The sequence below is a fragment of the Geotrypetes seraphini genome, chromosome 2, assembly GCF_902459505.1.
Source record: "Geotrypetes seraphini chromosome 2, aGeoSer1.1, whole genome shotgun sequence".
NCBI lineage: Eukaryota > Metazoa > Chordata > Amphibia > Gymnophiona > Dermophiidae > Geotrypetes > Geotrypetes seraphini.
This window is the reverse complement of record NC_047085.1, coordinates 136,130,668-136,144,193: the sequence shown is the minus strand read 5'-3', so window position 1 is coordinate 136,144,193 and position 13,526 is coordinate 136,130,668. Positions and strand designations below refer to the sequence as shown.

Genomic DNA, 13,526 nt, shown 5'->3' with positions numbered 1-13,526 from the left:
GGTCTCTATAATTGTCCTTCGTACATACACCACCCCCACCTTCTAGTTTAAATGCCTATAAAAATATTGTCTAAATTTCTCTGCAATGTTTCTTTTTCCTGCTGTAGTAATATGTAGCCCATCAGTGCAATATAGCTTCTTGTCCTTCCATGTATTTCCCCATCCTCCTATGTACCTGAAGCCTTTTTGATGGCATCAGGCTTTGAGCCATCTATTAAAGTCCTCTGTGTTTTTCACTCTTTGCTCTCCCTTTCCATATGCAGGCAGTATTTCAGAAAAAGCTAAAGTGTTTACAAAAGGTTTCACGCCCTCACCAAGCTCCCGAAAAGCTTTCTGTGCTGCAAGTGTGGAGTTGTTGGCCATGTCATTTGTTCCCAGATGGATGACAACATCAGTGTTAAAATCCTTAGTTTCTTCCTTAATTATAGTCTGTATTTGCCTGGAACTCCTGGTAGCTGAGGATCCTGGAAGACATTTCACTATTTTGGTCTCCTCGCCTTGTGTTCCAAGGTTAATGCCTCTGATGATGGAATCCTCCAACAGTAATAGTTTTCTGTTTTTGGCCTTTTTATTTGTGCTTAGGGTATGCTTGCTCTCTTGAGTTACCTTCATTGGTTCCAGTCCCACCTCCCTTCTATTTTCTTGAGTATCGCAGTGCACTAGTGGAGCGAAGTAATTCTGTAGAGGTAATATTTGTGAAGGTGGATGTTTCTGTATTACATGTCGCAGTCTTCCTGAGCCTACTGTGACCCATTTGTTCCTGGGCTATTTTATTCTTTGAGGTAGAGGTGGTAAGTTGATATGATTTTGTGGAGTGATGAAAGCTGCTTTAATTGTATTCAATTCCTGTTTAAGTTTGCAGAGCTCCTCCTTAATACTAGCAAGTTGAAGACAGATGGGGCAAGCCTTAAGCCTCCAAATAGTATGTCTTGGAATTAAAGCACCACAGTGATTGCATAGAATAAAGGTCATCTTGATTGGTTGTGAAGTGACTTGATTCGAATAGTCCTGATTATTTGGGTCTCTATATATAGTGGGACTATAAGTCTTACCCTTATTCCTATGAAGAGGAAGAGGAAATAAGATTTAACAGAGTAAAGAGAAGGGTTTATTTTTTTTGTGCTTTTTTTTTTTAAGTAAGAAACAGGGAGGAGAAGAGAAATTAAGCAGATATAATGCTGAAAACCAGTGAAAAGAGCAGAATATGAAATGTTGAGCAACTTATCTTATTGAAGTTCACAGGGCAGCCTTGTTCACAGCACTGTCCCAAAGATAATGCAGTTAACCTTAGAAGTAAAACAGAGCCCCTCCCTTCTCCACCTAATCGGCAGACACAATGGCTAAAAACTAGTAAGTCAAAAATACAGGCTCTATACTACCTAAAACATAGTATTTTAAACAAAAATGCAGGTTCTATAACAAATCAGTGGCTACCCTAAAACACAGGATTTATAACAGGATTTTCCCTACTTTAGTCACCCTGAGTCACAGGCACCAGGATTTAATTAGAGTTAATAAAGTCTTACCCTTATTCCTATGAAGAGGAAGAGGAAATAAGATTTAACAGAGGAAAGAGAAGGGTTTATTTTTTTGTGCTTTTTTGGTTTTTTTTAAAGTAAGAAACAGGGAGGAGAAGAGAAATTAAGCAGATATAATGCTGAAAACCAGTGAAAAGAACAGAATATGAAATGTTGAGCAACTTATCTTATTGAAGTTCACAGGGCAGCCTTGTTCACAGCACTGTCTTCTTACTACAGAGATTACATTCCAGGGGAGGGGGTTTCATCAAGTTTCATCAAGTTTATTAAGATTTTATATACCGCCTATCAAGGTTATCTAAGCGGTTTTACAATCAGATACTCAAGCATTTCCCTATCTGTCCCGGCGGGCTCACAATCTATCTAACGTACCTGGGGCTATGGAGGATTAAGTGACTTGCCCAGGGTCACAAGGTTCCCTTCTTTTTTGCAGGGTAAAGTTAGAAATGCTAATCTGATATACAAAATGCATATATGATGAATTACATTTTAGTAAACTATTAATGTAGGAACTTTCATATTCAAGGGTTCAGATTGAAATTACCTCTAAAAATTGTACTGGAGGATTCATATAGGAAAATGTAGGTTTTGTGGGAGTGGATTGGCCACTCTCCTTCTCTTTCACTGAGACACAGGATTTTCAGTGCATGCTCTTAAGTGACTCAGTAACATGGGAGCAGCAGTTTGACTTTTAAGGAGAAATTATTTAAAGCTGTGTGTATGGATAATTTTTCCTCTGTAAGTATAGTATATTGTAATATTTTTCTTGGTTTCTTCTGTACTTTTTCTTTATTAGGCAAGCTAGTATTAAAATGTAACTTTTAGGAATTCTTGTGTGATGGGGACAGACACTCCCCCTATATGTATGCAAGCGCCTTATATGGTATCAAGTATTCTTGACCAATTATATGCAGGCAGTAAAATGTCATCATGTATTAGGTATATTTAAGTGAACTTAGCAGAACGGAATTTTGAGGGCGTTAAGTCAGGGAAGTTGCATTTACACTCTCTGACTTGTTCCTCCATTGTACAAATGAATGCCTTGAAACAGGACTGTCTGTTAAATTTTAATAAACAATATTTTATCAGAAATGTTTGTACAATTATTATCATTTCAGTGCACCTATGAGCAGGGTAGAACCAAAACTCTGCTCATTAGGCAATTCTCTCAAAACATTCCAAGACTGACTCCTCCACCAAGTAGTCCTTGTTTGTACAAAGAATCAAGTCAGAATCAAGTCGCCATGTTCTAACTTCTATCTAAACAAACAAGGAGGTACTGCTGCTTTTTAACATATTTATCAATGATCTAGAGATGGGAATAACTAGTGAGATAATTTAAATTTGCTGATGACACAAAGTTGTTCAAAGTTGTTAAATCTCAAGAGGATTGTGAAAAATTGAAAGATGACTTTGTGAGACTGGAAGACTGGGCATCAAAATGGCAGATGACATTTAATGTGAGCAAGTGCAAAGTGATGCAGTTAGGAAAGAGGACCCCAAACTATAGCTACGTGAGGCTGGGTTCTATTTTAGGAGTCACTGCCCAGGAAAAGGATCTAGGTGTCATTGAGGATATGTCGAAACTCTCAGCTTAATGTGTGGTGGCATCTAAGAAAGCAAATAGAATATTAGGAATTATCAGGAAAGGAATGGAAGACAAGAAGAAAATGTTATAATGCCCTTGTATCACTCTATGGTATTGCCTAAACTTGAATACTGTGTGCAGTTCTGGTCACCGTATCTCAAAAAAGATATAGCGAAAATTAGAAAAGGTACAGAGAAGAGTGACAAAAATGATAAAAGGTTTGGGATGACTTCTCTATGAGGAGAGGCTAAGGCAGCTAGGGCTCTTTAGCTTGAGACGAGATGACTTGGAGTGATATGATAGAGGTCTATAAAATACTGAGTGGAGTGGAAAGGGTAGATGTGAATCTCTTGTTTACTCTTTTCAAAAATACTAGGACTAGGGGACATGCAATGAAGCTACTACGTAGTAGATTTAAAACAAACCAGAGAAAATATTTCTTCACACAATGTGTAATTAAACTCTGGAATTTGTTGCCAGAGAATGTGGTGAAATCAATTAGCTTAGCAGGGTTTAAAAAAGGTTTGGATAATTTCCTAAAAGAGAAGTACATAGGCCATTATTGAGATGGCTTGGGGAAATCCACTGCTTATTCCTAGGATTAGCAGCATAGAATATTTTTTGCTACTTGGGATCTAGCTAGGTGCTTGGGACCTGGGTTGGCCACTGTTGGAAACAGGATACTGGGCATGATGGACCTTCGCTCTGCCCCAGTATGGCAATTCTTATGTTCAGATTTGGACTTCAGCGACTGCTCCTGGCATACTTCTCAGAGCAGTTTATCTGGTGGGGAAGCAGAATGTATTAGCAGAGAAACTGAGCAGATTTTTTCAACCCCATGAATGGTCTCTCAGCACAACCATCTTACATTGGATTTTCTCCACTTGGGGGACGCCTGGCATAGATCTCTTATTATCAAAGACATTCCGCTACAAAAGGTCCATAAGATAAAAATCCTCGGTGTCATCCTCGATCAAAAATTCAATTACCACAAACAAATCAGTGCTGTGGTCAAAAGTACCATATTTTTCGTTCCATAAGACACACCTCACCATAAGACGAACCCACCTGTAGAGGAGGAAAAACAAACAAACAAAAAAAAATTTGAACCAAATGGTGTGCCCTATGCTCTGTCCCCCCTCTGGTGGTCTAGTGGTAGGCCGGAACAGGGTGCAGGGCATGTCTAGAGGTGGGCATGTCTAATGGTAGACATGCGTAGTAGCAGCCAGCCTGCCCCAAACCAGCCCGCCCCCCAGCCTCCCCCCATACCTTTTTAAATCACCCCCTGTACTTTTAAATCATCCCCCCAGTATTTTTAGATCAATCATCCACCCCCAGTACTTTTAGATCATCCCCCCAGTGTTTTTAGATCAGTCATCCCCCCCCAGTATTTTTAAATCATCTCCCCCGTACCTGGTGGTCCAGCGTGTATCCCTCCCTCGCTAGCGGTGCACAGGTCAGGAGCGCAGATATCAGCAGCAAGCTTTCCACGCTTCGCTTGGGCTCGCGCTGTTTTCTAAATGGCTTCGTCAGTTCTCGATCCATTTTCCTTAAATATTTTAATATATTCTCTGGTAATATCAAAATTAGATTATTGCAACTTGTTATACAAGGGAATCACACTAAAAGAATTAAGATGGCTTCAAATTATTCAAAATACTGCAATACAAATTATCACTAAAAGAAGGAAATTTGATCAGATAACACCTCTCATACAGAAAGCACACTGGCTGCCCATAACATACAGAATCACCTACAAAATAGCCTTACTAACTTTCAAAGTAAAAATGGTTAAAGCCCCACTATTTTTAGAAAGATTACTTATCCCTTACACTCCTGCAAGAGCCTTAAGATTGGAGGATAAAAATTTACTTTCTGTTCCATCTCTAAGATTTATTAACACATGGGGGGGACACCATCTTCTCAGTCACAGCCCCCCAAATCTGGAACTTATTACCAATACAATTAAGGGAGGAAAAAATCCTTGATAGATTCAAAGGAAAATTAAAATGATTTTGGTTTAAAGATGCATTTGAATCCTAAAACATCATACGAGGTCTCTCGCGGTTAAAAATAAATAAATAAATAATCCCCCAACCTTATGTCATTCTCTTTTATGTTTTTTTTTCTATAATTCATTGTAGTTCCCCCTCAATTCCCTTTTGTTTGGGTACGTCTACGTCTTTAGTCACTAAAATGTTGTTTGTTCTTCCCTTTTTTTTTTTTAAATTGTACATCGCTTAGAAATTTAGATAATGTGATTTTATTAAATTTTTTATTAAACTTAGTTTACTACCAAATGAGTATGTTACTGGTTTATTTTCAAAGTTCATTTTATAAGAAATTAAATGGGATTCTTACAAAATTTATTTGGCTGGATAAAACTGCTAGTATAGCTTTAGTATCTTTACAAAAATCACAATTGGCGTGGTGGGGGGGGGGATAAACTTTCCACATTTTTATAGATATCATCAAGCATTCATTCTCCATCAGGGTATGTATTGAATCCTTCCTGAACTCATGGAACATCTTCCGGACTGGCTGATATTAGAAACTCATCTATTGTCCCCATTGCGTTTGTGCCATATCTTGAGTATTATGTTACCTAGAACAGTGTTTTTCAACCTTTTTACACCCGTGGACCGGCAGAAATAAAAGAATTATTTTGTGGACCGGCAAACTACAAAACCCCGTTTCTGCCCCATCTCCACGAGCTCGGTCACCTCAGTAACTATAGAAAAATAAACAAATATAGTGCAAAATATAGACAGCAGATAAAAATTCTCAAAACTGACACATTTTGATCACTAAATTGAAAATAAAATCATTTTTCCTACCTTTGCTCTCTGGTGATATCATGAGTTTCTGGTTGCGTTTCCTTCTGCCTGTGTATCCTTTCTTTCTTTCTGCACTCAGGCCCAAGAATTGTCCCTTTCTATTCCCTCCCTCTTTCCTTCCTATGTCCTTAGTGCCCCTGGTGTCTCCTTCCCATGTCTTTAGTGGCCCCAGTGCCTCCTTCCCATGTCTTTAGGGGCCCCAGTGCCTCCTTTCAAGTTTATTTATTAATTTCAAGTTTATTTATTAATTTGATGAATCGCTTATCCATAATTTACTAAGCGAATGTCCTTAGTGCCACTTCCTGTCTTTAGTGTCCCCAGTGCCTCCTTCTTATGTCCTTAGTGCCCCTTCCTGTCTTTAGTGTCCCCAGTGCCTCCTTCCCAGGTCTTTAGTGCCCCCAGTGCCTCCTTCCCATGTCCTTAGTGCCCCTTCCTGTCTTTAGTGCCCCCAGTGCCTCCTTCCTATGTCCCTCTCATTGCCTTCCACACTTTGTCCCACCCCCACCCCCGAAGCCAGCCTGCCTGCCTGTCTAGCTCTCTCCCTCCCTCCCTGGCCAAAGCCAGCCTGCTTGACTGCCTACCTCCTTCCCTCACTGCCCCGCAAAAAAAAAAAAAAAGCCTCCCTCCTTCGTTTCCCCTGCTCTTACCGCCCTGCTGCTGCTGCTAAAGCTGACGGGAAGTCTTCTTTCCGATGTCAATTCTGACGTCGGAGAGGATGTTATGGGCCAGCCAGGCAGCAATTAGCTGGCCCAGAACGTCTTCTCCGACGTCAGAATTGACGTCGTAGAGAAGATTTCCTGTCAACTTTATCAGCAGCGGCAGGGTGGTAAGAGAAGGGGACCTGGGGAAAGGAAGGAGGGAGGGACAGGAAATGATCGCCTGTCCCATTGTCCCCGAGCACAGCTTCGGGACGCTGTCCCGAAGCTGTGTGTGGGGACAACAGGACAGGAGGTCTGAAACAGACCTATGGTCAATTTAATCTTGCTGACCCTGCGCGGACCAGCAGAAATTTTCTGCAGACCGGCGATTGAAGAACAGTGACCTAGAATATACAAGGACAATAGTATTCTTTGTGCCACCTGGAATACTCTAAAATTTATTAATAATTTAACACCTATTCCAATACAACAATCCCTCTGTCAATCTCTATGGTTAAACTCCAAGATTCAAATTGGCGAGTCTAAGATCCTCTGGAAACATTGGCTGCAGGCAGGCATACGTACTTTAGATCAATGTTCTTCAACTGCCGGTCCACAGAAATTTCCTGCCGGTCCACAGGGCCAGCGCATGCATCAGGCCCAAAACAGTGTTCTTCAACCGCTGGTCCACGGTGCGATTGATGCCAGCTCCATCTTCCTCACTGAGTCAGTGCACAAAGCCTAAACCGTAAGCCTTCTCTCTGACATTGCAACGTCAGAGGGAAGGCTTCCAGATGAGGCATGGGACGCGCAAGGAGCCGCTTCCCACAGCTTTGTGAACTGCATCAGTGAGGAAGAGGGAGCCGGCCTGAAGATAATACTGGGGTGGCATAAAATGGCCAGGCGGGAGCAGGCCAAAAGGTAAGGCAAAGCATGGAGGGAGGGAGACAACAAAACTATGGGGGAATGAATTTATTTGAATTTAGTGATTGAATTATGTCAATTTTGAGAATTTACATCTGCTGTCAGTGTGCTTTGTGTAGTTTAATTTTGTGGTTAACCATTATGTGTTATTAAAAAGATTATATTGTGTATCTTTGAAAAATGAATGGAAAAAATAGTGTTACAATTAGTACTATTATGGGCGGGGTCTGGGGTGGAGATTGGATAGAGATGGGCAGGGTCTGGCCCACGACTTAACCCAGTGTTCTTCAACTGCCGGTCCACGGACCGATGCTGGTCCACAGAATAATTCTTTTCTGCCGGTCCATAGGTGTAAAAAGGTTGAAAAACACTGCTTTAGATGATGTGATCTCTAATGGGAAAATGCTAAATTTATCACAACTGCAACAATCATTCAGTATCTCAAAGTCTCAAGCTTTTAAATGGTTGCAGTTGAAATAGGCCATTCAGAAAGGGTTCCCTGCTTGGCGTAACTTAAACAATCAGTATGGCTTACCAGGCCTATGTTTCCAGATAGATTTCCTAGGGCATCAGGCCGCCAAGTGGTATAAATTAATATTGGAATAAGAAACAAAAAACAAGCCTAAGGGACATTTGGAGCATTGAGACAAAACAACAGATTTCTAATACTCAATGGCCGTGGATTTGGACTTGGAGGATGAGATGTACAGCGTCAGCATCTATGAGACAAACTTGGTTTTTTCTGTTGTATAGAATTTTTTGGACCCCTGTTCGTTTGCAAAAGTTAGATAATTCAAAATCTAATAGATGCTGGCACTGTCATCTTGAAATAGGGATACTGGATCATCTGTTCTATTGTTCCTTGATACTCAATTTTTGGAAGTCTATATGGGGGACAATTAATATGGTACTAGGCATTTACATACCATTATCTTACGATGTGGTCCTTTTTGGGACATTGTTAAACCCTAAGGAGCTCATAATTGAAAGAGAAAAACCGGCCTAAGTTGGCACTTGGATGAACATTGTCAAAATACATCCAAATGCCGATAATGAAAACAGGTTTTGGACGTATTTCTAAACGACCTAGGCCTTCATAGTGCCGCTGAACGACCATAGTTAAATGGGGCATTTCAGGAGGAGTGTTGAGGGCGGGATTTGGGCGGGACGTGGGCAGGCTTAGACTTAGTCATACTGCATGTATAACCAAAAGTTATACAGCACAGGATCGACGGAACTTGGACGTTGTGACTTAGACCATTTAAAACATGGTCTAAGTCACAAAAATATCCCTAAAGTGACCAGATAAGCACTGCAAACACATAATACAGACCCACACACACTAACCCAGTGATTACTGACTCCCCCCCCCATTGAAATATTAATCACAACTTGAAAATTGTGCCTCCAGAACATTATCACCTGGGAGCCTAGCATAGGAAAGCCTAGTTGTGCTGTACAGAGGCGCCGTAAGCCATCTTGGGGGTGGGTTAGGGACCCATGGAGAGGAAGACCCATGCCCCTGTAATCATTGCATTGATATTGAAACATGTGCACTCCCCTATACACCCTCAAAACCCTTTTTTACTGATATATAAGTGGTTCCTGCAGCCATAAGGGCTATTGCGGTGGTAGATTAGTGGATCTAGGAGATTCTGGAGGTGGTTTGGAGGCTTACCATGACCTATAAGGGAGCTGTAGTGAGGAGAAGACATGGCACCCTTTTTGTAAAGTTCACAGCAGTGCCCTGTAAGGTACCCCACTATTTAGATGCCATGTCTGGGTGTTCAGTCCATCAACTGCCTTCTTAGACTCTCACTGGCTACCCATACAAGCACGAATCTAATTCAAATTCCACTGCCTGATATTCAAAGCATTACACGGCTCTTCCCCCTCCTATCTAAACAACCGCTTAAACCAAATCTCCACCTCAAGACACAGAAGAACCTCGAACCCTTTCGCCTTCCCCCCACTCAAAGGCACACAACGCAAGAAAATGTTTGACAACCTTCTGGCAACACAAGCAGCAAAAATTAACCATTCCATCTCCAATCTTATGACAATATCAGACAACTTCAAAACATTCAGAAAAGAAATCAAAACCCTGCTTTTCAAAAAATTCATCCAAATATCTTAACCCCTCCTCTTTTACCTCCAGAAGATTCACCTACCTTCAGATAACCTTCCCCCAAATTACCCACCTTAACACCTTCCAATTAAACAAATACCATAAATAGATTGTAACCTACCCTCTCTAACTGCATTCATATGTATTTTTCATACAGTTCTTCACTGTCAGTTTAATTTCCATCCTATAAGTTCACATAGAATTTTTCTTTTTTCAACCATCTTTATTTTCTCTTCTTTATTAATTTCCAGGTACTTTAGTTAGATTGTGAGCCTTCGGGACAGTAAGGGAATTTTTTAAGTACCTTCTTACTTCTCATTTATAATCTTAATGTATATTTTCTTCAAACCGCTTAGAACCTAACGGATGTAGCGGTATATAAGAAATAAATTACATTACATTACATTACATTACACTTTGCAGACCCCTCCCACGTCCAACAGGGCTTGTTCTAGGCATTTTTGACTTGGATGAAAAGTTGGACGAAAATGTGGTATAAAGATGGATGATTTAGCGACTTGGACGATCAGATCGGCAGGATGTATACTTGGACGATTTTCGAAACAAAAAAAATATTTGGACGTATTTTTCAAAAATGTGTCCTAAGCTGTTTTTTACTTTAGACGACTTGCAACTTGGATGAAAACGGACTTAGACATTCTTTTCGATTATGCCCCTCCACAAGTCCAATCGATAAAAACAGACTTCTTGTCATGATGGGAGTAGCCATGCAGCTAATAATGAAAAACTGGAAGAATTGGGACAGACATTATTTTTTGGTGGGAAACCCTTTCTCAATATTACAGGTATGAAAGGATGTTAGAGCAATTGGGAACTACTAAAAGATTTAAAACTATTTGGAGTCCATTAGAGGTTTATGTTAGACAATAGACTGTATCTTTATTTAAGGTTTCTGATTCCTACACACATCCAGGGAAGGGGGTGGGAAATGGGAGGAGTGGGATTAAATGATTTTCTAATATATTTATGTACGAACATAAGTGCTATGTTTTTATGATATTGTATGCATTTATACTTGTTGGCACTTTTTTCAGTTTTAAAATGAATAAAGAATTAAAAAAAAAAAGAAAAAACTTCTCTCAACAACAAACTTGTGCTTCAGTCCAGACACAATACCCCTAATCATCTGGAGTCAGGTGCCTTCTTCATTAATTGGATTCCTCTACGCATTTCCTTTGATATCTCTTACTGAGAAAACTCTACTCAGACTTTGCCAGGAGTGCGGCACCATGATCCTCATAGCACCTCATTGGCCATGCCAACCTTGGTTCCCACTCTTCCTAGAGCTCTCATCCAATGATCCATGCAAGCTGCAACAGTTTCCGATGCCCCTCACACAGAATAATATATCCCTCCTCCATCCCAATTCTTTATTATTAGCATTAACAGTGTGGTCTTTTTTTCACTGACCAAGTAAATATTTTTTGCCTCGGCTGCAGTCTCTGCTCTCATTGAAATGTCTACAAAACCTTCCACTCAGCAGTGTTATCACTTCAAAAGGATGAGATTTTCTTCCTCGTATGCAATGCATTCTTTTGAACCAGTTACATGTCCACTTCCATCCATCCTGGACTTCCTTCTTCAACTCTCTGGCTCTGCTCTAAAAAAAACAACTCGGTTCAAATACATCTCAGCACTATCAGTGTGTTTCACGCTCCCTTGGACAAGAAAACTCTGTGCATTCCTTAGCAGCCAGATTCATGAAACCACACCACACCAAACCACCTATGAGGCCCTCCACCTGTTGCCTGGGATCTTATAGTGTTACTGTCTACTCTTATGAGGTCTCCTTTTGAGCCACTCACAACTTGCTCTCTCAAACTTCTTACTTAGAAAGTTATTTTCCTCATAGCACTCACATCTGCATGCTGTGTAAGTGAACTTCAAGCACTTGTGTCTGATCCTCCCTACACAAGATTCTACACAAGACTGCTTTTTTGATTGGTCATTGAAAGTAAGGGTTAATAGGTGATACTTTTGTTATTGGGTTAAATTAATAAATCTATGATTAGCTTTGAAGAACTAGAAATATATATATATTGTGATATATATACTAGTCTTTAAGCCCGTTACATCAACGGGTGCTAGAATAGATGTGTCTGTCTTTCTTTCTTTCTGTCTGTCTCTCTGTCTCTCTCCCTGGCACCCTGCCTGCCTAACTCTCTCTGTTGTGCCATGCCTGCCTGTTTCTCTCTGGCCCCCCTTCTATCCCCCCCCCCCCCCTCTGAGCCACCACAGGTGTCAAGACGTTCCTGGTTATATTCATAAGAGCGAAGAGACACCATTGTTTCAGAGCCTCGTTAAAGCACTCACACAGGGTCAGGTCGCTTTGGTTGGTGGCACATTCCAGGAAGTGCTTCAGTTCACAATAACAGGGTCCAAACTGCTGCTGCTGTGGCTGGTAAGTGGGTGGCTTTGGAGGCTCCTGGACTGTGCTTGTTTGCTTGGCAGGCTCAGAGTTATCACCTCCACTCTAAGCTCCTGTGATTGCATTGCCAAGAACATGGCCCACTGCCGACCCAACTGCCACCCCTGCAGCTGTAGTGGCCATTTGAGCCATCAGTCCAGGTTGCTGAGGCTGAGCTCGGGCCATGCTGGTTGCTGAAGCAGGAGGATGGGCAGGTGGAGAGGCATGGGATGGAGCTGGGCTGCCTGCAGAGCAAGAGGACATGCAGCGGCTGCCCTGGGACATCTCGGCACTCATGTCCAGATAGCAGGCAAGGGAACACAATGGAGGACAGACAACGGAGGACACCTCACAGCACTCGCAACCTGACCGTTGCTTTCGGCGCCGCTCAAACCTGCACATGCCACAAGCTGATGCGCGCCGCAAGCCAATGCACGCCACACGCAAATCGAACACGGCTACAAAGTCAGGGATCACGAAGGTAGGAGTGCGCATGCGCGCTTAGGGTTTTATTATAGAGGATATACAGTATGTATATATATATATATATATATATTTTATTTTATTTTTTTAAACATTTCCATAATCTTATCAAACATGCATGGTGCCTGACTTTGTTTAATGTCTTGTGACATATAATGAAAGGACTTCTGAGTTATTGGTGTGGTATCTCCACTGGGGTTTTGTGCATGTCAAGGTCATTGCTGTTTTTGTAGCAAAGATTGCCAATTAAATATGAATCTTACATTGTGGTTTAGTAAAAGCACTAGAGAAAACCCCCATTAGGTTTTTTATATCAATATTAGCATTAACAATTTTTAAAAAATGGAAGATGTTTTGAAGAGGGGAATGGTTTTCAAAAGCTGCAAATCATACAGGTCTGGCTGCTGAAAGGCATCATTTCTGCCTTAGCTGTAATCTTGTCCAGAAACATGTACAGAAGATATTTTCAGGAAAGCCTTCATGTCAGCTTGACCTACTGTTCAAAGTTTGCCTTATGGTTATATAACTTTCATACATTTTTTTAATGTCGATTTCTAAAAGAAACATGTAAAAAAGGTATAGTACGTTTAAAATGGAGTTTTGTACACTATATACAGGATTATTACTTTTTTATGGAAATGAAAGTTGACCTTGTTCTGCAGTAAAAAGGCCAATATTACATCTGAATTTTTTTTTGTGATAACAGGAATGCTTTTATCTATGGACAACATTGTTAAAAAATGCAGTATATCAAATAAACTAACTGCGAGGGGATCTGATCGAGGCTTTCAAAATACTGAAAGGATTCGGCAAAATGGAGCAGGGAAAGCAGTTATTTACAATGTCCAGTGTGACACGGACAAGAGGACATAGACTGAAGTTGAGGGGGGCAGGTCCAGGATGAATATCAGGAAGTTCTGTTTCACTCAGCGAGTGGTGTACACCTGAAATGCTCTCCCAGA

The 13,526-nt window shown here is 40.9% G+C and overlaps 1 pseudogene; it reads right to left on the bottom strand.

Annotated features, from left to right (window-relative positions):
• Positions 1–3,104: 3,104 nt before the first annotated feature.
• Positions 3,105–12,366, bottom strand: LOC117354833 (annotated as a pseudogene).
• Positions 12,367–13,526: the final 1,160 nt, after the last annotated feature.